Source organism: Peromyscus maniculatus, chromosome 17 (assembly GCF_049852395.1).
Source record: "Peromyscus maniculatus bairdii isolate BWxNUB_F1_BW_parent chromosome 17, HU_Pman_BW_mat_3.1, whole genome shotgun sequence".
Taxonomy (NCBI): Eukaryota; Metazoa; Chordata; class Mammalia; order Rodentia; family Cricetidae; genus Peromyscus; species Peromyscus maniculatus.
In genome coordinates, this window is record NC_134868.1 from 51,837,145 (window position 1) to 51,863,137 (window position 25,993).

At 41.0% G+C, this 25,993-nt stretch overlaps 2 long non-coding RNA genes across 3 annotated transcripts in view; one reads left to right on the forward strand and one right to left on the reverse strand.

Annotated features, from left to right (window-relative positions):
* Positions 1-25,993, reverse strand: part of LOC143269070 (uncharacterized) — a 71,639-nt gene that overhangs the window by 5,864 nt on the left and 39,782 nt on the right. The gene's annotated exons all lie outside the window — the stretch shown is intronic.
* On the forward strand, positions 8,368-15,494 carry LOC143269071 (uncharacterized). Its single transcript, XR_013045412.1, has 2 exons — positions 8,368-8,575; positions 15,264-15,494. It is a non-coding gene; the product is annotated as an uncharacterized LOC143269071 (long non-coding RNA).

Here is a 25,993-nt window from a genome sequence, read left to right on the forward strand (position 1 = left end):
TCCAGGTCATCTCCAGCTCATGTTTCAGCTGCTGTTGCTAAGACCATCAGGCAGACCCAGGCTGGCTCTCAGAAAGTATCTTTTTTACTTGTTTGGGTCTTCTGGCCCTCAGTCCAGTTAGGGATGAGTCATTCCACACGTTTCCAGTTTTCCTCATGGAATAGGGACCAACAGATCCACAAGAACTTCCAGGGCTCCCGATAATACCAGATTGGGACTAGTGAAGTACCCTGACTTGTGGACTAGATGACTATTGATCATCGCCCTCCACTGACAGACAGATGCTCTGAGACTACTCTAGTGTTGAGCCACCAAGCCTCAAGGACCAAGTAATGGGTGCTTAGAGTCACAGGTATGATTTGACTATTACAATTTTAAAGGCCATTTACTTAATTCTGATTGTTTTCTTTTCATTTTTTCATCTTCTTGATTCTGTTGCCCTTGAGAACCCAACTAATACACTTATAATAATAAAAACAGAATGGTCCTGGAACAAAACAGAGATTTGGATCAAGAGGACAAAATAGAAACCCCAAACATAATACACATAACTACAGCCCTCTGGTATTTGACAAAGATGCCCAAAATACACCCTGAAAAAATGATAGCATCTCTAATATATGGTGCTGGGAAAGCTGGGTGTCTACGTGTAGAAGAAGAATATTAGACCCATCTTATACAAAAATCAAACTCAATGGGACAAATATATTAATGTGAAACTTGTAACTCTTGAGACTGATAGAAGAAAACATAGGCAGTGCCCTTTAAGTATAGGAATAGAAAAGGACTTTATGAATAGAACTCCAAAAGATAGGAAATTAAGGCCAACAACTCACAAATGATACCTCATAAAACTGAAAATCTGAAAACACAGGAAATGACTAAATAAATAAATTGGTGAATAATTCCTCAGAGTGGGAAATTATCTTTGTCAGGTATACATATAATTGGGTATTAATATCTGGGATATATAAAGAACTCAAAAACCAAATGACCCAATTAAACAATGAGCTATGTATCTGAACAGAGAATTCTGAAAGAAGAAATAAAAATGGCTAAGAAGTATTTTTAAAGGTGATCAACATCCTTTGTCATTGGGGAGTGTAAATGAAAACCACTTGAGATCTCATCTCATCCCAGACAGAATGGCTAAGATCAAGAAGACAACTGACTATAAACACTGATGAGAATGTGGGGGGAGGGGACACTCACTCACTGTTGGTGGGATTGCACACCAGTACAGCAGCCACTGTGGAAATCAGAGTGGAGGATTCTCAAACAGCAAAAATTGCCCCTATTATCCATAGAGGTGTTATTAACCTCTATAGATAATAGAGGCAATTTTACACTGTTAAAAGTTAATTCCATTTTTACTCTTTCTATGTATGTGGGGGCAGAGTAAGCTACAGTAGTAGAGTTACATGTCTTCTTCAAAAGGACGTTAACATTATTAATCTCTCCTCATTCTCCTTTTTGCCTACTCTCTGCTCCCCCACATCATTTAATGCCATCTGTCTCATTATTCTATTTTAACCCTTTATGTTAATTCATTCTATTCCCTCCCCTGAATGTAGTTCCCTCATGTTTCCTTAGTAATTTCATGACTTCTATCAGTTTTCCAAATGAAATACAAACATCTAATGTAGATATTAAAGCCAATATCCATAAATAAGATAACAAATGTGACCTTTGTCTTTCTGTATCTGGGCTCCCTCACTGTAGTGATTGTTTGCAGCTCTATCAGTGGCATGAATGAGTTACTTCTTTTGAAGATTTTAGACAATGAGATACTATAGACCCCCAAATATCATGAGCTATTATCATTGATCTTGGTTAACCTCCAGAAATTGAAGATGCTATTGCTGAAGACGCCACATACTTAAGTTACAGAACACGATGAAATCAAATTGGCATGGTCCTGGAAGCTTCATCCTTACTGACTAGCTTTTAGTGTTGGAATATGCTATGGAAGGTACTGGAGGAGAAAAGAAATCATTAATTATACTCAGCTATGAACTCTTCAAGCTACAACAATGACTGGCCTGGCAAGACATGTTGAAAGACCCCCGAAGGTAGTCTTCCCTCTGGAGAGACCCTCGCCCAGAGATCACACCGAGACCACAAGTCAGATGCAAACAGCAAGAGGCTTTATTCAGGAACACAGGTACCCGGGGCAACACAGTCCCTCAGGAGGCTCAAGAGACTGGCGCCCCGACGGGCTGGAGTGGAGGGTTTTTATAGGGTCCGGCAGCAGGAGCACGAGGAGCATGGTTTACAGGGTTCTGATTGGACGATTCAAATGAGGCCAGGTTCAAACTCAGGACAGTTCGTGGTTTTTCCCCGAGCTCGACACGCCTGTTGACTTGGTTACAAGTTGTTTTTCTGACCTATAGTACCCTGTTCTGGGGCCAGGTGGCCGACCGTAGATACCCCGTGCTTTTCAGACCTTACTCGAAATGGCGTTAGGCTAAGCTAGTATGCTGGGGTCTTTCAATGTCTACTGATGTAATAGTGGTATGAACACCATGGGAATAGCCAACCAATTTCTGATTGGATTTAAGTCTCCCTACAAAAGACAAATCCCTTACAGAATAATTATCAGGTCAAAAAACAATGCCTACACAGATGAAAGAACCTAGAACAAGAACCTACTCTTACTACTCTGCTAAATGTACATAGTATGAAACTAATATTTATCTTTGTAATCATAGATCAACTCATCTCAAATCTGTTTGCAGTGTATTATTAATGCAGAGATCCTACACTGGCCAAGCGACACAGAATAAGAGACTATAGAATGTTTAGCTGTACAGGGAATACATATACTGCATCCACCCATCCTGTGGCTCAGGGTTCATTTCGGAAGAGGTAGCAGAAAAAGTATAAGAGCAGAGGTGGAGGATGACTACAAGAAAACATCATCAGGACACAGCAGGTCAGCTGCACATATGAGTTGACAGTGGTTGTGACACCATGTACAAAATCTGTGCAAGCCAAAGCCAGACCAAATAATAGCATGGAAAGGGGAGTTGGACACACAAACCTCTCACTATCTGTATAATAATTGAAAATTGGTAACTTTGGAGAAAAGAGGCTCAGTTTTTTTTTTAAGCATGTAGGCCTTACTAAGTCAACCATTCTTCAGGGAAAGATCATACACCCAAGAATCTTTGGGGCATCACAAATAAGTCTTCAAAGTGTTTTTTAAAGGACTTGAGGTTGAGTTGGTCAGTGAAAAGTTGGGAGTGAATATAAACATAATAGGTTGCAAGAACTCAAAACTCTCAGGAAGATAAAAAAAAAATAGGTAAATGTACATGTGCTCCGTGGCCCAGCAATACTACTCTTTGATCATCCTAATCCACAGATACTTGGTTAGTCATGTTCATTGCTGCTCTATTCACAAAAGCTAAGAACTGGTAACCCAGACCCAGAAAGACAAAGGCCACATGTCCTGTCTTCTTTGTGAATCATGGCCCTAGTCTGTAGATGTGACTATATGTCTGGAATAACCACTGAAGTCAGGAATCTAAAAATGGGTCATGACAGTAGAGAGGAGCTCTAGAGAAGAGGAGAGTAGGACACGGGTGCTATGAAAGGGAATTTGAGAAAAGGTGGAGGGAGTTAACTGTGGAAGAAGAAATGAGGTTAATGTAGAAGAGGGAGGGAGAAGAGAAACAAAAATAACACTAAATATGCATAAAAGAGAGATATGGAAATGTCATTTTATATTTACTTTAAAATACATACATGATGTGTATATGGTGCATATATATATAATATATATATACATTATACTTCCATGTATACATGTTATATATATACATATATATATATACATACATATATATATATATATAATAATACAGCCCCCAAAGGCCATAGACTACCCTGTCCTGATGGATACATCTAAAAAACACTTCCTCACCTAAGGGTCAGGGAACATTGCAGAAAATGGGGTATTAAGGTTCTAAGAGCCAGAGGATTAGGGGGGTTGTGTGAGATTGTATCTCCTGGTAACATCAGAAAGTATACCCCTAAAGTCTCATCAACATGGCCACCCAAACATGAGCTGAACAAGGAAGACACCAATAAACATGGAAACTGGACATGGAGATGCCCACAAGGCCTCAATTCTACAGAAAGAACTACAGGCAACTGATTAAAGCTGGGAGTGAAAAAGGTTGTCCCACCCAAGGAAGAACAAACCAATTAGTTGTCCAGAGCCAAACAGGCAGCCTTGAAAACATACAGCCAAGTAACATTATAGGGACTCATTAGGTTATAGTTAGAAATGTATATGTATATACAAATACATATATGAATACAGTGACAATTAGTGGCAGGGGGATGAGTTTGAAGGGGAGAGGAAAGCCATATATGGAATAGTTTGGACACAGGAAAGGGAAGGAGAAATGTTGTAATTAAATTGTAATCTCAAAAACTAACAAAGAAATATGCTTATTTGGAAGGGAAAAAGGATTCTTGCTGAAATGAACTTAATCATCCAACTCCTGTACTTTATCTTCAGAGTGGCTGATATTCTGTTTCCTATGCTCCTCTGAATTGGGAAGGCATTCCATTGATGTTTTTATTTGCCTTTCATTTCCAGAATCCCTTCAGCTTGGCTTTTCTTCAGCAATTCTATCTCTTACTGAATTCTATTATGTCTTGAATCAAATCGAGTTCTTTATTTCATTCAGATCTTTGTTTTGTTCTCCTGGAACGCATCTGTGTCTTTTTGAGTTATTTAAACAAATTCACAAATGCTTTTCTGAATGTTTGAAGTTCTAAGTCATTCTTATTAACATCTGTAACTATAAGATTCATGGTTTCTTTATTGCTTTCTTCCTCTTTTTGTTCAAGTCTCTCTTCTTTTTTTCCATTGAGTTCTTTGCCATTTTAATCATGGCACTAAGTTGTAGAGGGGCTGAGGCATCATATTCCTATCAGGCTGGCATTCAGGGTTTTGGGCTCTCTCCCTAGTCATCCCCTGAGAGTCACCTACTGTGTGGAATAACAACCACTTTTTAGGAGTCAGCATGACCTCAGCCAGTCTATGTGCCCATCACTGCTGTGTGGGGTGGCTCCCCATGACTGTGGGTCCTACCCTATCACAGGTCAGCTCCCAAATGCTCATTTGCTTCTGTCACTTCTGCTATGTGTTGTGTATCCCCATGTTCCTTGGTGCCCTTCGTTGGACCTGTTCTGGGTTGCTCCTCATGTCTGCCATATTTATGGGTCTCTTTGCACCTGGTCACAAGACCCTAAGTCAAAATATGCCCTCTTCTGAATTCCATAGCCTCCACCCTGTGTCGTGACTATCTGTACCTGAGTAATCTGAATTACTACTAGCCTATTCCCTGTCTCTGCCTCATTTTCTGGATCTTTTCAAAGTTGGGTACCCTACCCTTGGGTCAGGTCTGGGTTAGTTTGTCTTTCACAGACTCTTCTTCCACAAGGCAGCCTTATTTTCAAGGACTCCCATTTTGGTTCACATTCAACCCATTTCACTTTCCTACAGCCTCCACCAAGTTTGCAGATCTCCAAGTGCCTGAATACCTTCTCTTGGTCATGTATATTCTGCTCCCCACCTCTGTTACTGTGACTGGATACAATACCCCAGATGAGCTGTGGCCTAGAAGATTTTAATAACATCCCAGGGGCGGGCTGCCCATACACAATACACTTTATCTCAAAATTTTTTATCAGTATGTCTTGCTCATCTAAAAATCCTCTATTAGTATTGCCTGTCAAATAAAATCATATCAATGAAACATCTTTCAATAGAACAGTTTGTAAAGACATCCTGTTTATGAACACAATGTATGGTTTTGTTTTTAAATGTAAATACACAGCTAAGAATAATAATAAGCTGAGGACAACCACTGTTTGCTGAAAAATATCACATTAAAAGGAACTTCTGAGATACTGTATAAGGCCATAAGAAAATGTTCTGAGAAAAGAACAGAGAATGTAAAGAAGACACCAACTATTTAAGAATCACTGGTGAAACATCCAAGCATGGTATCTTATGTCTCTAATTACAGCACTTAGATTGGAGAATTAGTTAGGAGAATTTCTGCAAGTTAGACACCAACCTGCCATACACAGCAATTCTCACACTGCTGTAGACTATAGAGTGAAATGCTCTGTTTAGATTTCTTTCTGATTATGATTTCTGATCCTCTGTCTCTCAGTTCTTCTGAGTCTCTCTCTTATACATTCATTCATTTCATTAGTTTGAGAGTTTCATGTTTTCATCATATCAACCCCTTCTCCAGTTCCTCCCATATCCCTTCTCTACCTGCTCAACATTGTACCATTCCTTGAGAAAAATCTATAGAGTCCAATTTGGGTTGACCAAATTGTGGTCTTTCAGTGGAGCATGGTCAATTTAACAAAGGCTGTACTCTTAGAGAAAACTGACTTTTCATATACTAGGAGCTTTCAAATTCCAAAAGATCTTTAGCTAGGAATGGGATCTCATGCCCAACTCCATTCTCCATCACAAAATTTGACCTGGTTTGATCTTACACAAGTCTTGTGTATACTGTTATAATCACTGTATGTCCATGTATACAGCTGCCCTGCTGTGTCTCAAAAACACTTTCTTTATAGTTGTCCAATATTTCCAACTCCTCTTCTGCAATAATACCTGAGTCTTGGGAGGAGGTGTGATATGAATGTCTCATCTATGGCTGAAAATTCTCAATCTCTTACTCTTTGTACCTTGGCCAGTTGTGGATCTCTATGATAATCACCATCTTCTAAAAATAGAAGCTTCTCTGATGAATGGCAAAGATATACATTTATCTATGAGTATAACAATAAGCTATAAGAAGTTGGCTTAATAATATGTTTAATTAGCAGTCCTCCCTTGGATCCTATGACCTGTCTAAACATAGGTCCTTGACTCCATAATGGTGGCAGGTATGTGGGGTGGGCCTTCAATCCAATCAGAGAGCAATTGTTATTCAATGATGTTCATGCCACTATTGTACCAGTGGGCATGTCTTGCCAGGCCATTCATAATGTGGCTCCAGAGTTCACAGATGGGTAAGTCTGATGTTTACTTTTTTTCCTCCAATAGCATGATATGTTATTACTAGCTTCATTGCTCCATGTTCTATGATTCAAGTATGTGATGTCTTCAGCAGTAGGGTCTTACTACCTTCAATGCCTGGTGAATAAATAATAACAATGGCAACAGTCTGTATTTTGGGGAGTCTTTAGGAACTCACTGGCCAATAAATCCTAAAAAGGTAACCCCTTCCTAGCAAAAGCACTGGCATTGGATTTTATTTATTTATTAGCCTATGGTGTCTAGTAGGGGCATTGTCACCCCATATAACCCCAATTCAATACTTTGATACTTCTTGTTCCATAATTCCTCTTTAGACATTTATAGCGCCATTTTCTGACCCAGTGTGACTCTGTCCCTATGTCAATATGATCTCTCTGTCTGTTTCTCTATTATTCTTGTCCCTTCCTCTCTTGTGTCTCCAGTGCAGTGAAGGTAGTAGCATAAGTTCACTTGGTTCACAATGATGTAGTGCTGATGGTAGCAGCTGATGCCATTAGCTTTATTCTGACTGGAGGATAGAACTTGGGGTTCTGACCAAACCATTTCTATAACACAGGTTGGATGTTCTTCCTGTTCTCTGAGCTCCAAGTCCTGTTCTCCAGCCTCCAGGCCCCATATTTAATTCTCTGAGTTAATCAATGTCCTCTTAATAATCACATCTCATGCTTAATGTAGAAGAGCAGTTACTACTGTTTACAACTGAACCTCTCATGGAGATACTGAGATAGCTACTCACAGAAACACTAAGAAACACCAAACTCAGTTACAGCTCCTCATACTTGACCCTTCAGTCCCTTGATTAATGTTCTAGGGCCTGACCTCTAGGAAGACAATGGGGAAATCTTAGAAATACATATCCAATTAGAAAAAAGAAACTTCTATTTGATCCTGAACAGAAAAGTTCTACACATAGAGATGTGAAAATACCCTTTCCTAGAGGACTGCACACTACTTCAGTCTGGTCACCTTTATAACAGGAATGAAAAAATTCTGGGTCAGTGCTACACAGGAAGACCAATAGTAACTAGCCTAGAGACAGAAAGTCACCTGGTTGAGTTGCTGGGTTTTGTCTCATGAGCTGTATGACCATTGCAACAGAAAGGATACTGGCAGGGACTACCTTACCAGAAACTCCTTAGAACCTCCTAAGAAGGAAAATATAACAGGCCTCACAAAATGTACCTAATCCTAATAACCAGGATGTAAAAAATATTTACCAGGAGCACACAGTACTCAGTGACTACTCAAGGCAAACAATAGTAAATTGGTTATTGGAGCTTTATTCGATTGCAACATCTCCCTTCAATTTATAAGTGGGGTTGTGCAATCCCCAAATCCCTATAAAGAACAGCTGTCTGGAAGTTCTGTCCACTTGTACCAAGGGGTCTCTTGTCTTCGCCACACTCTGGACTTTGCTGGCAGTGACCATGAGAATTGTTTACTTTCTGGTGCTGATGTTTTGCTTTTGCTCCCCCATGATGGTCCAGGGTAAGTCTCAGAAGCTACTGGAGCAACTGCCCCAGGGCTGGGGTAAAGGGGCTAAGGAAAGTCAAGGGGAGCTAGTTCTGGGCCTATAGGAACAACAAGAGTACATCCCACTGTTGACTGACCTCAGTCAGTGCTCTTCAGCATCTATAAGGTATCCACTGGGGGGAAAAAAGGGCTAGATACAGGAAGATAGAGGCATCTTCCTGTGCCCATGCTTGTTTTGGACATTGAGGAAATACACTGTGTGAGAAGGAATTTGCTTAGCCTCAATGTGATTCCTCAGAGAGAAAACTGTCCTATCTGGAGAGGGGCAATAACCATCATCAATATGGTTACTAGGTGACAGGACTTTGGGCAACTTGAGACAGGTCCAACAGACCATGTTACTAAGGACATGCAACTCACCAAGTGAGCAGGCAGTCAGGGGACCACAGGAGACTGTCCACGACTATGAGATATACAACCACATTCTCCTGTCCAGGTTCTATCAGCCATCAATGCAGGCATCTTCTCATCTAGTCAGAAGAGGGAAACTTCTCTATGCCTAAGCACCATGTTCCTGATGCACAAGTCTGCAGGACGAATCAAGGACATGGTTTTCCCAGGTCAATCTTTCATGGTATCCTGGTGCATACCATATATCTTGGTCATAACTATCCCCTATTAACTCCCTCCAGCAGCCCCTGTACCACATCATGTCTCCCATCTCCCTTGTTTTATGTTGTTGTGTTTTAAATAACGCATTAAGTCTACTTAGTGCCATCCACAATCCCATCTGTGTAAGGTCATCCACTACGGCATGAAAAACCTGCCAAAGTCTTCCTGCCTCCCCTAGGAAAAGTGACATTCCCCTTTTTGGCTTTCATTAACTGCCAATAACTTCTCATTTAGGCATGGGACACATGGAGACCCTCCCTCTTCTTTGCTAGAATTATTAACTCTTTTGATCTCATGTGAGCATTGTTCAGATAACCCCAGATACTGTGAGTTCATGTGTGTAGCAGTCATGGCAGGTCCAGAGGCCAGCCTTTCACAAGCATCCTCTGGGTCTGACTTTGGATCCACTTCATCTTTCATGACATTTCCCGAGCCTGAGAGTGGCAGTTGGTAGGTGTCCATTCCATCTATAGCTGAGTACTCAACGAATGTATTTTGAATAGTTATGAGTCTGCATTAACCACTAATCTCATCAATGAGATGCTTCTTTGACCACAGTTAAGAGCAACTCAAATATGTAGATATAAATATTTGTAAAGGGTTTAACAACGTGACCATTTTGCAAAACAGCAACAGTGAATTCTCACCTAGTTCACTAACCATAGTTTTTGACCATGTTTACATTCCCAGGCATAAATTCCCTCCTGTGGATCAGTTCTCAAATCCAATCAAGAGAGTTAGCAGTTACTCCCAAAATTAGTCTGGCTGCTATTGTACCAACAGACACATCTTGCCTGGCAAGTTCTTGTAGCATGCAAAGCCCAACACTCAGTAAGACCACTGATGCCTTTTCTCTCCCAGCAGCCTGCATAGCATTTTGTAGCACTACGAAAGCTAGCCATCAGGAAGGGAGTTTCCTCATGACTTCAAAATTGATTTTCCTGCATCTTAAGACCAAAATTTGTGAAGTCCGCAGTAAGAATCTTACCATCTAGTCATGATGGGCATACAAGAACCATAGCAATAGCCTGCTTAGTTTGGGGTAACTCTGGGGTCTTACTGGTTTTTTTTTTCAGTTCTTTAAAGTGCCCATGCATGGTAAATAGAATAGCAGCGATTGCTGTTTGATTTAATTCCCCCATTCTCTCTCTCTCTCTCCCTTTCTCTCTCTCTCTCTCTCTCTCTCTCTCTCTCTCTCTCTCTCTCTCTCTCTGTGTGTGTGTGTGAAAGAGAGAGAGAAAGAGAAAGAGAGTATGCATGTGTGTGTTTTCACTGAGTACAGTTAAAGTTGTTTCTAGTGTCCAAGATTAAGAGTTTAAAAACATATTTTGCAATACAAAGAGTTTTGTAATCATCAGGCAGACATGTGACTCTAGGAGATGCTGTCTCCCAGGCTGAGGATGGCTTACAGCTGGACCTGCTCTGGCCACCACAACAAATGCCACATTCTAGGGACCTTCTACAACAGAGACTTATTTAGTTCAATTTTTCTCTCATTTTGTTTGTTATTTGTTTGTTTAGAAATTCATATTTATTTTTATTTTTCAGAGATGTACAGGTAATAATAGAATCTAAAATTATATGGTTCACTTAGCCATGTAATCACTGAGTAGCATGAAGGAGACAGATAACCCACACAGTATGGGATATTAATTTGTAAATTGATATTGGGTTAAAAGAAAATAGCCAACTTATTCTTCAACTCAATGCTCACAGAAGTGACTTCGAGAATAGTTCAGACAAACAAATGGGTATCTTGCCTTATCCACATGGATGACACTGATTCTCTATAGATCAATGGTTCTCAAACTTCCTAATGTTGCATCCATTTAATACAGTTCCTCAAGTTGTGGTGACCCCCTCAACCATAAAATTATTTTCATTGCTACTTCATAATTGTAAATTTGCTACAGTTATTAATTGTAATGTAAACATGTATTTTCCGGTGATCTTAGGTGGCCCCTGTGGTTCAGAACTGCTGCTCTAAATGGAATCTGAGGCCAGGGGCAGCCATGCTGCTGCTCTCCTTGTAGCATCTTTTCCTGGTTTGCAGCAGGCAGTTGATTTCTCTTGTGGGTCTACATTGTATTTGAATTCTTCCCATTGGGGTCCTCCAGTCTCTCTGGATTAGGGCATACACTGACAACTCTATTCAACTTTAATAACCTCTTTAAAGGCCTTCTCTCCAAACACTGTTACATTCTAAGGAAGTTTGGACTAGGACTCACTCAGGAATTTAGAGAGGAAAATAGTGTTCATATTTGTCAGCCAGCTTTTGACTTCTGAAGAAATACCTGATATAAATTTAAAAAGGAAAGATTTTTGCTCAGAGTATCAGAGATTTGGGTCCAAGCTGATATGCCTCCATCTCATTGGGCCTCATCAGAGGCAGTACACCCTGACAGTGGAGTGTGATGGATGAGGCTGTTCAAGTCAGGATGGATAAAAAGCAGAAGAGAAAATCAGGAGGGGGATGAGGTTGAAGTGTAGCCATCAAAGACACACCAACATGGATTTGCCCTCTTCTGCTAAGTTTCTGTCAGCTCCAAGCAGGTACTAAAACTTGAAGGCCTGCCCCTGAACATCATTCACTCAAGCCCTCAGTACATCAGAATGGGGTAGAGTCCAAATCCAAACCACAGCAATTGAACCATTATGCAGTTAAGGCTAGAGAAATGGTGTTGGAAAGATCACTTACCATGAAGCTATGCAAAGGCTTTGTTCCTCAGTGGACTCAGGAGATGAGAGATTTAGTTACTTTCTAACTGTGAGGTTCTGTCCAATGGGGCAGAAGACAAAATAAATTCCAGCTGATGCCTGTAGCATTTATCCAGAGTAGCCACAATGAGCATCTGGCAGAAAAGGACCAGAGGATTTGCAGAAATAGCAATTGAAGATATGTGGAACTTATGTTCAAGTGAGAAGGATTTGTTTAATGGAAGGGAAGGAGGCAGGGCATTTCTTATGATGGAGTGCCCACTGTGGCATTCTGAGCATATGGGTTATGCACTGCACCAATGGAATGTGAGATGAAGTACTAAACTCACGTGGGAAACTTCACAACATGTGACCTTTGTACACTTAGAATAAGTGTTCAGAACAGAAGCTGTGGGGCTTCACATTCAATCTTACACTTTCAGTATTGAATATATTTCATGAACTTAATCATTACTGAAACCAAGAACACACGACAGGATTAGAACCAGAGAAACAATTATATCCTCTTCATGTCTCTGTCTACACCTGCATCGAGGCCTTTCTCATCCCATTATACTCCATCATGTCTGTGTATTCATGTTCTACCACACCCTCATGTACTTTTACACACACACACACACACACACACACACACACACACACACACACACACAGATAGATTCTGCATAAGAGAGAACCTGTGTATATTGTCCTTTTTAAAATTGTGTCACACTTAACATGATATATATTCTAAAACCATCCATTTTCCTGCAAATTTTTAGATTTCATTTTTACTACCTTTAAATATTACATTGTGGAGTAGGCCTTAGATTCCCAGAATCTAGAATTACAGGTGGTTGTAAGCAGGCTGATTTGGGTGCTGGGAATCAAACTTGTATGTTCTGAAGAATGGTTAGTGTTTTTAACTGCCAACCCATCTCTCTAGCCCCAAATACCTCCTTTTTTTAGACAGGTTTTTTTCAGATATTATGAGGTCTGGATGGATGAGAACTCACTATGTAGACCAGGCTGGCCTCAAACTCAAATCTCTCTGCCTCTTGAGTGCTAGGATTTAATATGTACACCACCATGCCACAACACAGACTTCTAACATATGACAGCTACTTTATTCTTGTGGTGATAGTTATAGAGTGGGCATTTTATAGCTGTGATGTAGAAATGACATAACCTGCTTCAAGCCAGAGACTACACATGGTAAAATTCACAAGTAAAAATAGGTCAGTTCTGCAGATAATACTATTAAATACCAAACAAAATTAGATAATAAGTTTATTTATTATGCTATGGATAAACAAGGATTGATTTTTTTTGTCTGTGAATGTGGACCATGCAATGTTTGAGATGTGCTTATTCTAAAAGCTTAATTGTTACCTCCCTGAAAATTCAGATTTAATGAAGTGGTCTCATTTTTACCTGGTGATCTTGTATGGAGAAAGCTATATCCCTAGTCTTGACATCTTAAAAGAACAAAGGGATTCATCCTCCCTGAGGTGCAGATCCACTCAGGCCACAGGGGTGCTCTGTTCACTGCAATCCATCGGGCCATTCTCACAAAACCACCACCACCACGGGTGTTGCTGCCCACTGCAAAAGGAAAGAGCATCCAAGGAGTTTCACACTAGTAGTTAGGACCTGGAGACCCCACAAAGCATCCTTTCCATTCAAAATACAGGGGCTGGGCTCATAGCTATATGTACTTAGGCAAAAGGTAAGACCACCATATTTTTGTGTTGAGACAACAGAAAGCCAGACCAATTTTTGAACACCCTAATAGAAGAGAGAGGCAGAAGGGAATATGGACAGATGATTGATAGAGTATAGATGATAACTGGATGATGGGTATATTCACTGATGATAGATATGCTTATGGAGGTGACTGTGATAGTAGCGTATGTCTGCATTGGCATGTTTATTTTTGTTTTCTTTCTATAGTGGCAATATAGCTAGATTTAGAACTAAAGTCTCTTATTCCCAGCTGCTGTGCTCTCCATCACAACACAGCACCTCAAAAAGCCACAGGCTTTGATAGAAACAATACTCAGCATTTACTCATGGCTGTCTTTCATTCTTTGGCTTTCTTGGCTTGGGGACAGAATTCAGGTTCTCTCTACTCTCTAACTCTCTCTATGACTTCAGGTCTTCCTAGCCTAACTCACTGTGACATAGGACCGTTGACACTGGTTATGTGCTATGGCGTGTCATGTATGAAATCGCACACACCACACCAAACACAGGAGGTACAGCACTCAAACCCAGCAGCACACCTCTTCGGTCATTCACTAGCTGTGTATAGCCTGATATTGGTTGCATACTAGTCAAGTTTTGAACTGTAGATGTAACCAACTGTCTTATTAAAATAAGAAACACAGAACCAATGTAAAAGAGAAAGCCGAGAGGTCAGAGCTCAGAGCTAAAATCTTACCTCCTGCAGTGCTCCTAGCTTCCCCGAAAGAGAGCTACTTCCTGTGTGTCTGTCTTTAAATAGTCTTTCTGTTCTGCCTTCTCATTGGTTGTAAACCCAAACACATGACTGCCTCGTCACTGCCTGTAAGTACCGCCCTCCAGGTCTTAAAGGCGTATGTCTCCAATGCTGGCTGTATCCCTGAACACACAGAGATCTACCTAGCTCTTCTACCAAGTGCTGGGATTAAAGACGTGTGCCGCCACCGCCACCACCGCCACACTCTTGCTATGGCTCTAATAGCTCTGACCCCCAGGCAACTTTATTTATTAACATACAATGAAAATCACATTTCAGTACAAATAAAATATCACCATATTGAACTGTCTGGGAGGAAGGCGTTTTAGAAAGGCTTTATACAGGACATGCGCAAGGAAGTGAGTTACACTCAGATTCTGGAGACACAGTCATGGGAGGTGTTTTCTCTGACCCAAGCATCTTCACATGGAAACAAAACTAAGTTATAGGCACCAAAGGCTTTCTGATGGACCAGGAAAACAAAACCAACAAAGAGGCTCTGGTGGCTACATGGCCTCAGCGACCACACGTCACCTCTACTTTATGATAAAGCAACCACAGAGAGTGAGTGAGTAAGCATGGGTAAGCTGTCTTGTTCAACAACACTGAAATGAGGACTTCATGCATTATCAAATGAGCTCCCTCATCTAATTTTCTTTATAATAGTCTGCCAGTGAGAAAATGGTTACCAGCTCAGGTCACACCCGAGCCATTAGAAAGTTAGTGTAGGTCTTGTGGACTGGTTTGCCCACCCTTGCTAGGCAGAATAAATCACAGCATCTTTGTTTTGATGAAGCTTTGTTTCTTTACAACTTCTCTCCCTTTTCCTTACAGGGCTCACAGGAGATTTGAGACCTCGTCATTGTGAGACTTTCCTTGGCATTTGCACGAATCAGATAATCCCTGGATGTGCTGTCCTGCATGCAAAATGCAAAGACTGATGCACTGGATACAAATATTGCTGTGGTGTTTAATGGCAGCTCACTGACATGTGCAATTGAGCGTTGAGTAGACACCTGCTCTGATTTCCATGAAATAAGGACAACATAATGCACATGTACTCTTCCCAAGATGTAAATTTTCAGTGAAATGCCAGTGTGCTTGAAAAGGGATAATGTAGTGGAGGGGTGAGGGAGGAGTTTGTGGTCTAGTATTTCCAGGTTCTTGACCTCTTAAGTCAAGAAATTAAAGGCTCACACAGATTTATAAATGTAGCAAGGAAACTTTGCTGAAAGTTTGGGCCTAAAAGCAAGGGAGGTTGATACTGAAATTTCTTTTTTTGTTGTTTTGTTTCTGGTTTTTCAAGACAAGGTGTCTCTGTATTGTTTTGGTGCCTGTCCTGGATCTTGCTTTGTAGACCAGGCTGGCTTCGAACTCACAAAGATCCTCCTGGCTCTGCCTCCTGAGTACTCGAATTAAAGGCATGCCCTACCAATGCCCAGCCTGATATTGGAATTTCTACTTCCTGCCTGCCTTTTTCATGTCAGTGAAGGTAGGTACTTAATTTGAGGAAAGTCTAAACCAGAAAATCTGTGGAATTGAGACAGGAGGCTAAGCAAACTTGTCAATGAGACACAAAGTTGTAACAGTTGAATGTGGTGATTTCAAAGGGGATAGGCCCTGTTGGCTCATAGTTTGAATGCTTGGTCCCCAGTTAGTGGAACTGTTTAGAAAGGATTAGGGGTGTGGCTTTGTTAGGAGTGTCTCAGGGGGAAGGGCTTCGAGGTTACAAAGGACCACAAGGCCCAGTCTCATCCTGCCATCCACCCAGCCCATAATTTGTGAATCTTGCACTCCAGAGCAACGCCTGCTTTCCTGCTGCTGAGCTCCCATCATGATGATGGACAAAACCTCCGAAACCATAAAGAAGCTCCCAGTCCAGTGCTTTCTTCTATAAGTTGCCTTGGTCGTGGTGTTTTCACAGCAATGGAACAGTGACTAAGACAATGATTAAATGAATGCTGTAAAGTTGAGATGGAGTCAGCAGTGACCATCTCCATGAACCTTTAGGAAACTGCAGAGCTGCCTCGGAGAAACTAACCTCGTCCCTTCCCCTGAAGAGATGTCTAGTTAAACAGGAAGTCACTGACACATTAAAGTAGGCAGAGGTTTCAGAATATGTCAAGTACCCCCAAATATTAGAGGGGGTGAGTGATATATATGTGTATATGTGTGTTCACTGGTATGTGCGTGCATGCATGTGTGCATGTGTGTGTGTATGTGCGCGCGCGCGTGTATGTTTGTAAGCCAGAGGCTGCTTGAGGCATCTTCCTCTACACTCTCCATTTCAGCTAAACTGGCTGGTGAGCCCTGGAGAACCCGCCTCTCTGACTTTCCTGGCGGTGAGGTTACAAGAACTGGTCACTACATCCAGCTTTTACTGGGCTCCAGTGATTCAAACTCAGGGCTTCACAATTGTCCATGAGGGAGATCTATCCCACTGAGCCACTTACCCCTTAGTATAAATTATTTTCTATAACTCACAGAGGTTCACTCTGCCTGGTGACCTAAGGAGATTCGGAATCTTGCCCTTTACCAGAGCATTAAGAACTCATCAATGATGACCAATAGGGCTTGTGAACAGTTCTGCAGTGCCTGCTCTTCTTAATCTGGGACGATGCGAAAACATTCCACCCTCTAAAAGCCCACTGATCCCACAATGAAATGGAGGCTCAGAGGCCAAATGCAGCACTCAGTGATCTAGATTCAAGTTGGGCATGGCTAGAGTGGGAGACATGAGAATTGCAGACACAACCAAGATGTTTTTAATCTCAGTGATCTACGGCAATCTTGTGATGCTGTTAAAATGGACATAGGAGCACAATTTATTAGAATGGCTACAAGTGAAGCCCCCACAAGCTGCACCTCAGTCCCCTGGCCGACTTTCATCACCCTCTGTTTGTTTCCCTCCACAACTGGAAAGTGTGCTGTGATCTCTAACACTGTGCAGTGCCTTTTCATGTCTAACCTAGGTCCACCTTGAATGTTAGTGTTCAAGAGGACAACAACCTCTCTCCACACCCAATACTCTCTGCTACCCTTGTGTTCTCACAGATTAGTATTATTCATCTGCTATACAGTCCCAGTGTCTCTAAAACACTGTCATGCACAAATCACACTTTAAAACCCCAGGTCTGCAATTTCCTGGAAGTGTCCATTATTCAACAAGTCAAAAGTTAAAGTCTTCCCCCAAGATTCCACATCTCTAAGGACCAACCCCCCCATGCTGTCACTTCCTGTGTATCTTTTATTTTCCTTTTATTTTTCTAAAACATGGTCTCATGTGGCCTGGGTTAGCTTCAAACTACTCAGTTGAGGATGATCTTAATTAAACCTCCTCATCTTCTGTGTCCACCTCCCAAGTACTGGGATTACTGTCATCTTCCACCATGTTTGGCTCTTTACTAAGCCCAGCTACAAGACATTGGCACTGTCTTAATCCACACCCTGAACCCCCAAATAGTTCTGTTGAAGTTGTATATACTAACTGATTTCTGTTTCTACCCTCTATCTTTCAATCCTTCTCCACATCACTAAAAATTCTTCAGTGTTACTTTATGGTATAAAAGATAAATGCATTTAGCTTAGCATCTGAAGTTCTTCAGATGTAGACTATTCCTTTGCAAGTTTTTTTCTCTCATGTTTTAGTTCTCCAACTCCCTCAAATTAGGATGGGAGTCATAATTCAGGCATAAAAACCATACACATTTTTCCTTCACAACAGAAAATATTTAGATCACTTCAACTTTGCCTGGATAGTTCTTAACTTTTAAGATTATGCTCAGGCATGACTTACCAGACAGATAGTCTTGATCTACCCATGGATACAGTTTCTATGCCTCTAAGTTTCTTAGTAAAGTTGACCTTGGATTAGTACTCCACCTCACTAGCATAGTTCTGATACACAGAAAGTACTCAATGGTTGCTTGAAAAATTAGTAAATAAATGAAAATAATTGCGCATGAGGTCTTAGTGTTCTGCTATATTTCAGAAAGGACAGAAAATATATATTCCTCAGGTCATGGTTCTCACACAGCAAGAGTTCCTGCCAGGGCACAGCCCTGGCATTCCAGTACAATTTGTTTTCTTCTTCAAGGCACATGTTCATGTGAGAGTCACAGTAATGGTGATCATAATCTATAGAAGGAAAATAAGCTGTTTTAGGTAGAAATTCTCAAGCTCCCTGTGCCCGAATTGATACCATCCAGTAGGATCAGGAACCCATAGACTCACTGTTGTTGAAGGTGTCTTCCTTCTGTACTGAATCTTTCCATTCAGTCTCTCCTTCCTCTTTACAGCATTCAGGAGCTGGTTATAAACGAAAATATTTGTGTGGTAATTTGCAGGGTAAGAATCTTCAATATTCCTGTAGGGACAGCATGCCATAGAACTTGTACAATAACCACTGGAGCTCTTTCATGCAACTACTCAAAAAATGCTGTTTTGAAGCAATGGATTAAGACTTCATGCTTTCATCTTCTCGGGACAGCATACCATTAAGTATATAATATAATAGCTTGTTCCCCAAAAAGGATTGTATTAACACAGATACTAAAATGTGTGAAGATAAATGATATATCCCAAACTTTTTGAGGCATAAACAACACTCCAAAACCTATACTCAATTTCCAGGCTTATAAAACCATGCTTGGTAATACACATCATAAGAAAATGAAATTGTAGCTCTAAACTAATATTTGAGCAAGGGACTCAGAATGACAGACACAATCTGAGGTGGATGTTTCCTAACTGGAAAAATAACTAGCTCCAGTCATGCAGCTTGTGACCAGCTTTGACTAGTGATATTCCCAGCACTTAACCACCAGCACCATCCCTACAACCATCAGGCCTAGCTCTGGAAGCCCTGCTTCTGTACTGGTCCAGTCTGAGTCAGGCTGGACTCTCATCAGACACACAACCAAGGAAAGAAGTCCATATGCCCAGGTTACATTATAAAAACACAAAGAGTATGGAAGGGCAAGATACTATGCACCCACAAGTGCACAGGTCTAGAAGACCATAGATCCATAGGAAGGTCTCTAAAAAGAATTCCCTGGATGATCCCAATGACACAGAATCTAAAAAGAACAATAACAAACCTTGTCAGAGAATTCAAGTTTAAAGAAGATGTGAACGAGCACCTCAATGAACTTAGAGAGGATAAAAATAAGTACCTGGATAATGGCCAAGAAAATACAAACTTATGACTGAAAGAAATGGTGAAGACAATCCAGGATTTGGAAACTGAATTGAGCAAAGGTACAGGAATATTGAATGGGACTGAGTCTGCAATTGAGATGGAATTGAAAGGTCAATAACCCAATTATAAAATTTGGGGGAAGAATTACAATAGAATGGATCAAGTAAAAGAATATCAGGACTTGATAAAGTGGAGAATAGGATCACTTAAACAAAGAATATAAAATTTTTTAAATCATGAATGAAACATATAAGAACTGTGGGGCATGGTGATTTCTACACTGCTGTGTTTAGATTTCTTTCTGATGATGATTTCTGATCCTCTGTCTCTCAGTTTCTCTGAGTATCTCTCTTATTAATTCATTCATTCACTTTCATTAGTTTTAAGAATTTCATGTTTTCATCATATCTACCCATTCTCCAACTCTTCCCCGATCCTAGTTCCTTCTCTACCTGCCCAACATTGTACCATTCTTTGAAAAAAGTCGATGGAATCCAATTTCTGTTGCCCATATAATCTTGGATCTGTGGCCTTCTACTGGAGCATGGTCAATTTACAAAGGGCTGTGCTCTTATTAGGGAAAACTGACTTTATTCCAGGAGCTAACAAATGCCAAAAGATCTTTAGCTAGGATTGGGATCTCATGCCCAACTCAATTCTCCATCATGAAATTTGACCTGGTTTGAGCTCATACAAATCTTGTGTACACTGTTATAACCACTGTATGTTCATGTGTACAGCTGTGTATTGATTGGTATTTGCTCTGCCCATGACCTTGGGCTAAAGGACCGAAAGGAGGTGGTGCCTCTTGCCGTTTTGTGTGACCTCTTATAATGACTTACAAGGAGTTGGAGAAGGATCACATGCCTTTCTCCCTGCTCTTTATAAGAGGTCAAGTACAACAGCAGGAAGCACCGCCTCCTTTGGGCCATATAGCCCAAGGTCATGGGCAGGGCAAATACCACTACACAGCTGCCCTGCTATGTCTCAAAAACACTTTTTTATAGTCATTCAATATTCCCAACTCCTCTTTTGCAATAACACCTGAGTCTTGGGAAGAGGTGTGATATGAGTGTCTCACTTACGACTGAAAATTCTCAATCTCTTACTCTTTGTACCGTGGCCAGTTCTGGGTCTCTATGATAACCACCATCTTCTAAAAACAGAAGCTTCTCTGATGAGGGCCAAGAGATACATTCATCATGAGTATAACAATAAGCCATTGGGAGTTGGCTTAATAATATGTTTAGTTAGCAGAATAATCATAGTATAGTAGGTTCTCCCCTGGATCCTATGTCCTGTCTAAACATAGGTCCTTGACTCCATAATGGTGGCAGGTATGTGTTCATCTTGTGGGGTGGGCCTTTGATCCAATCAGAGAGCAGTTGTTATTCAATGATGTTCATGCCTCTATTGCACCAGTGGACATTTCTTGCCAGGCCATTCATTAATGTAGCTCCAGAGTTCACAGATGGGTAGCTGATTAATTTTTTTCCTCCAATAGCATGCTATGTCATTACTAGCTTCATTTCTCCAAGTTCTATGATTCGAGTATGTGATGTCTTCAGCAGTAGGGTCTTACATTCAATGTCTGGTGGATAAACAATAGCAATGGCAATAGTCTATAATTTTAGGAAGTCTTTGGGATCTCACAGGTCAATTAATCCTAAAATGGTAACTGCTTCCTGGCACCAGCATTTGACTTTTTTATTTATTAGCCAGTGGAGTCTCATAGGGGCATTGTCACCCCATATAACCCCCGTTCAATAATTTGACACTTCTTGTTCCATAATTCTTCTTTAGACATTTATAGCACCATTTTCTGACCCAGTGTGACTCTGTCGCTATGTCAATATGATCTCTCTGTCTGTTTCTCTATTATTCTTGTCCCTTCCTCTCCTGTGTCTCCAGTGCAGTGAAGGTAGTAGCATGAGTTCACTTGGTTCACAATGATGTTGTGCTGATGGTAGCAGCTGATGCCATTAGCTTTATTCTGACTCAAGTATGGAGGATAGAACTTGGAGTCCTGACCAAACCATTTCTAGAACACAGGTTGGATGTTCTTCCTGGTCTCTGAGCTTCAAGTCCTGTTCTCCAGCTTCCAGGCCACATATTTAATTCTCTGAGTTAATCAATGTCCTCTTAGTAATCATATCTCTTGCTTAATGTAGAAGAGCAGTTACTACTATTTACAATTGTATCTCTCTTTGAGATACTGGGATGGCTACTCACAGAATTACACTGGAAACCAATGGGAAAATAATTTTAATGAACAAAGAAAGGACATGAAACAGTAATAAAACACCAAACTCAGTTACAGCTCCTCATACTTGACCCTTCAGTCCCCTGGGAAATGTGCTAGGAGCCTGACCACTAGGAAGACAGTTGGAAAATCTTAGAAATACATGGCCAGTTGGAAAAAAGAAACTTCTATTTAATCCTGAGCAGAAAGGTTCTACACATAGAAATGTGAAAATAGCCTTTCCTAGAGAACTGTACACTACTTCAGTCTGGTCACCTTTCTAACAGGAGTGAATGAATTCTGAGTCAGTACTATACTGAGACCAGTACTAACTAGCCTAGAGAAAGGAAGTCACCTGCTTGAGTTGCTGGGGTTTCTTTCATGGGCTGTGTGACCATTGCAACAGAAGGGATACTGGCAGGAACTACTTTACCAGGAACTCCTCAGAACCTTCCAAGAAGGAAAATATAACATGGCCCAGCCATATCTGAATGGAATGGCAGAAATCATAAAAGCCAGCACAGCTGCTTGACAAAGGTCCAGCCAAGCTGAGCCACATGATGGCTGCCATGCCACTTTGGTTTTCATCTCCACCTGTTGCATACTTAAGAGACTTTCAATATTTGTACAATTTGAGGATATTGGATTGATAGAAAATTACTTATGAATCATTTATGCCTTCTCCCAGGATAGTCCTGAACATACTATTTCCCCCACTTCTAGGGAGGTATCCTTATTGACTTGAAGGTCTTCTTTATGCCTTGGAGGTTGTGACACATAAAGAAGCCAGAAGTCTCTTCATGAGGCTATGAGACATTCTTGAAACATCCGTCCCTGTACTGACTCAGGGACAAGATAATCAAAACAATGTAAACTGAAAAAGGTCAACATGATTTGGTAGGCTAGAAGAGTTGGCCACAGTTCAGATTACAAGCCTCTTCCCACTGTACACTCAGACAATTATGTGGCATACAATTCTGCCCTACAAGAGACATACTGATGAGCAAAGTATGGAGTGAAAAGATGATAAAAGTATGAGGTGCCAGGACCTCCCTCTCTTAGAAAAGTCAGCTCATGCACAGCCACTATAATGTCATATGACCAAGGAACAACAGAATGCCAGGATTAAACATATAAATAAATTATATAAAGATATAAATGTGAACATTGTATTATGCCAGAATTTGAATAATAACTGCAGCAGCTTTAGCCTGAGGATATTTTCCTGGGCACTCTGACCACTAAAAGTAAATAATACACTGCTTGAGACATGGCAAAAAGATTTTGTTTTGGCCTAGTGCCTTGAGACCACCGAAGCTACCAGCCTGAGAGCAGGCTGTCTTATGCCTCTCGATTATTAAAAATTGGGTTTGGGGACTAATGAGTAAGAATGATAACTCTGTTTTTTAATGATGTCAAAACATGAGGTAGAATGATTGGAAATGTTAACTCTGTTCCATCATAGTTTATTAATGATGACTAAAAGATGATCAAAAGAAGTTGAAGCCCATGTCCAAACCAAAAATGATATGATCTATGTTTTGGGACATCATGCATGTATCCCTGCTTACTAAATTCTGTATAAATAAAGAAGCACTCTGGCTGCTACTCAGTCAGGTTGCAAGATTCTCCCAACCACCATGTCCTGGCTCACTTCCTTCCCCTGCGGACTCCTTACATCTCTGTGGACCTTTCCACCGCCAGGGATGGCTCCCAGCAATAAAAGGCCTCATAAGATGTACCTATTTCTAATAACCAGGATGTAAAAAAAATTCACCTGAGCACACAGTAATCAGTGACTGCTCAAGGCAAACAATAGTAAATTGGTTATTAGAACTTTACTCAATTGCAACATCTCCCTTCAAGTTATAAATGGGGTTGTGCAATCCCCAAGCCCCTATAAATAACAGCTATCTGGAAGCTTCTCTCCACTTGTCCCAAGGGGTCTCTTGCCTTCTCCACACTGTGGACTTTGCTGGCAGTGACCATTAAGATTGTCTACCTTCTGGTACTAATGTTCTCCTTTTGCTCCCCCATGATGGTTCAGGGTAAGTCTCAGAAGCTACTGGAGCAACTGCCCCAGGGATGGGGTAAAGGAGCTAAAGAAAGAGCTAGTTCTAGGCCTATAGGATTGACAAGAGTACATCCCATTGTTGACTGACCTTGGTCAGTGCCCTTCAGAGTCTACAAGGTATCCACTGGAAAAATAGCTAGATACAAGAAGATAGCGGCATCTTCCTGTGCCCATCCTTGTCTTAGACATTGAGGAAATACACTGTGTAGAAAGGAGTTTGCTTAGCTTCAGTGTGACCTCTCACTCTGAGAGAAAACTGTCCTACCCAGACAGAGGCAATAACCATCATCAGTATGGTTACTAGGTGACAGCACTTTGGACAACTTGAGGCAGATCCAACAGACCATGTTACTAAGGACATGCCACTCACCAAGTGGACAGTGAGGGGACCACAGGAGACTGTCCGCAACTAGGAGATATCCAACCACATTCTCCTATCAGTCATCAATGCAGGTATCTTCTCATCTAGTCAGAGAAGAGAAACTTCTCTAAGCTTAAGCACCATGTCCCTGATGCAAAAGCCTACAGGATGAATCAAGGACATGGTTTCCCAGGTCAGTCTTTCGTAGTGTCCTGGTACATACCATATATCTTGGTCATAACTATCCCCATTGATTCCCTCCAGCAGCCCCTGTACCACATCATGTCTCCCATCTCCCTTGTTTTATGTTGTTGTGTTTTAAATAACACATTAAGTCTACTTAGTGCCATCCATAATCCCATCTGTGTAAGGTCATCCAATACGGCATGAAAAACCTGCCAAAGTCTTCCTGCCTCCCCTAGGAAAAGTGACATTCCCTTTTTTAGCATTCGTTAACTGCCAATAACTTCTCATTTAGGTGTGGGACACATGGACACCCTCCCTCTTCTTTGCTAGAATTATTTACTCTTTTGATCTTATGTGAGCATTGTTCAGATAACCCCAGATACTGTGAATTCATGTGTGTAGCAGTCATCGCAGGTCCAGAGGCCAGCCTTTCACAAGCATCCTCTGGGTCTAACTTTGGATCCACTTCATCTTTCATGATATTTCCCGAGCCAGGGAGTGGCAGTTGGTAGGTGTCCATTCCATCTATAGCTGAGTACTCAACAAATGTATTTTGAATAGTTATGAGTCTGCATTAACCACTAATCTCATCAATGAGATGCTTCTTTGACCACAGTTAAGAGCAACTCAAATATGTAGATATAAATATTTGTAAAGGGTTCAACAACATGATCATTTTGCAAAACAGCAACAGTGAATTCTCACCTAGTTCACTAACCATAGTTTTTGACCATGTTTACATTCCCAGGCATAAATTCCCTCCTGTGGGTCAGGTCTCAAATCCAATCAAGAGAGTTACCAGTTACTCCCAAAATTAGTCTGGCTGCTATTGTCCAACAGGCACATCACATGGAAGTTCTTCCCAAAGGTATTGGACAATGCCACTATACTAATAACACAATGAGTATCCTTGGAAGCCAGAAAACCAGCAAAGGGCCATAGGAGTTTTTGAGGGAGTGGAGGAAAATGGAGGCAATTGAATGAATATAATGAAGTAGGAAGTGTTAGATGGGGTGGGGATGGGAGATCAGTAAACATGCAGTAGTATGGGGGGGAGGGGTGTGGAAACTTACTATCACAGAAGCTTCCTAATATGCTTCCTATGTATGCAAATACATATATAAAATGAGTTTAAATGTAGTTACCATATTATGGGGATAATGCTTCTCTTGTGGAATTGTAGGCTATGAAATGAAAAGCACAATGGCCAAGTATGGATTGCCTCTTTCTAAGTTGTTGGTTGTTGGGGTCCCATAGACCCCCTCAAACATTACAATTGTTCTTGATTACTTTCTAGAACTTGATAGTAAGACCCTATTTTTGAATAAAGTATGACATTATACACTTGAGTCATAGACTACAGATAAATCAATCAGGTACCCTAGAAACTTCAGTCCTACTGGTAAGCTTTCACACTATGGGAAGGTGCTGCACACACCAGAGACAAAAAGGAATCAACAGCCTCACCCAGCTGTGCACCCAGGGAGCTATGATAAGGACT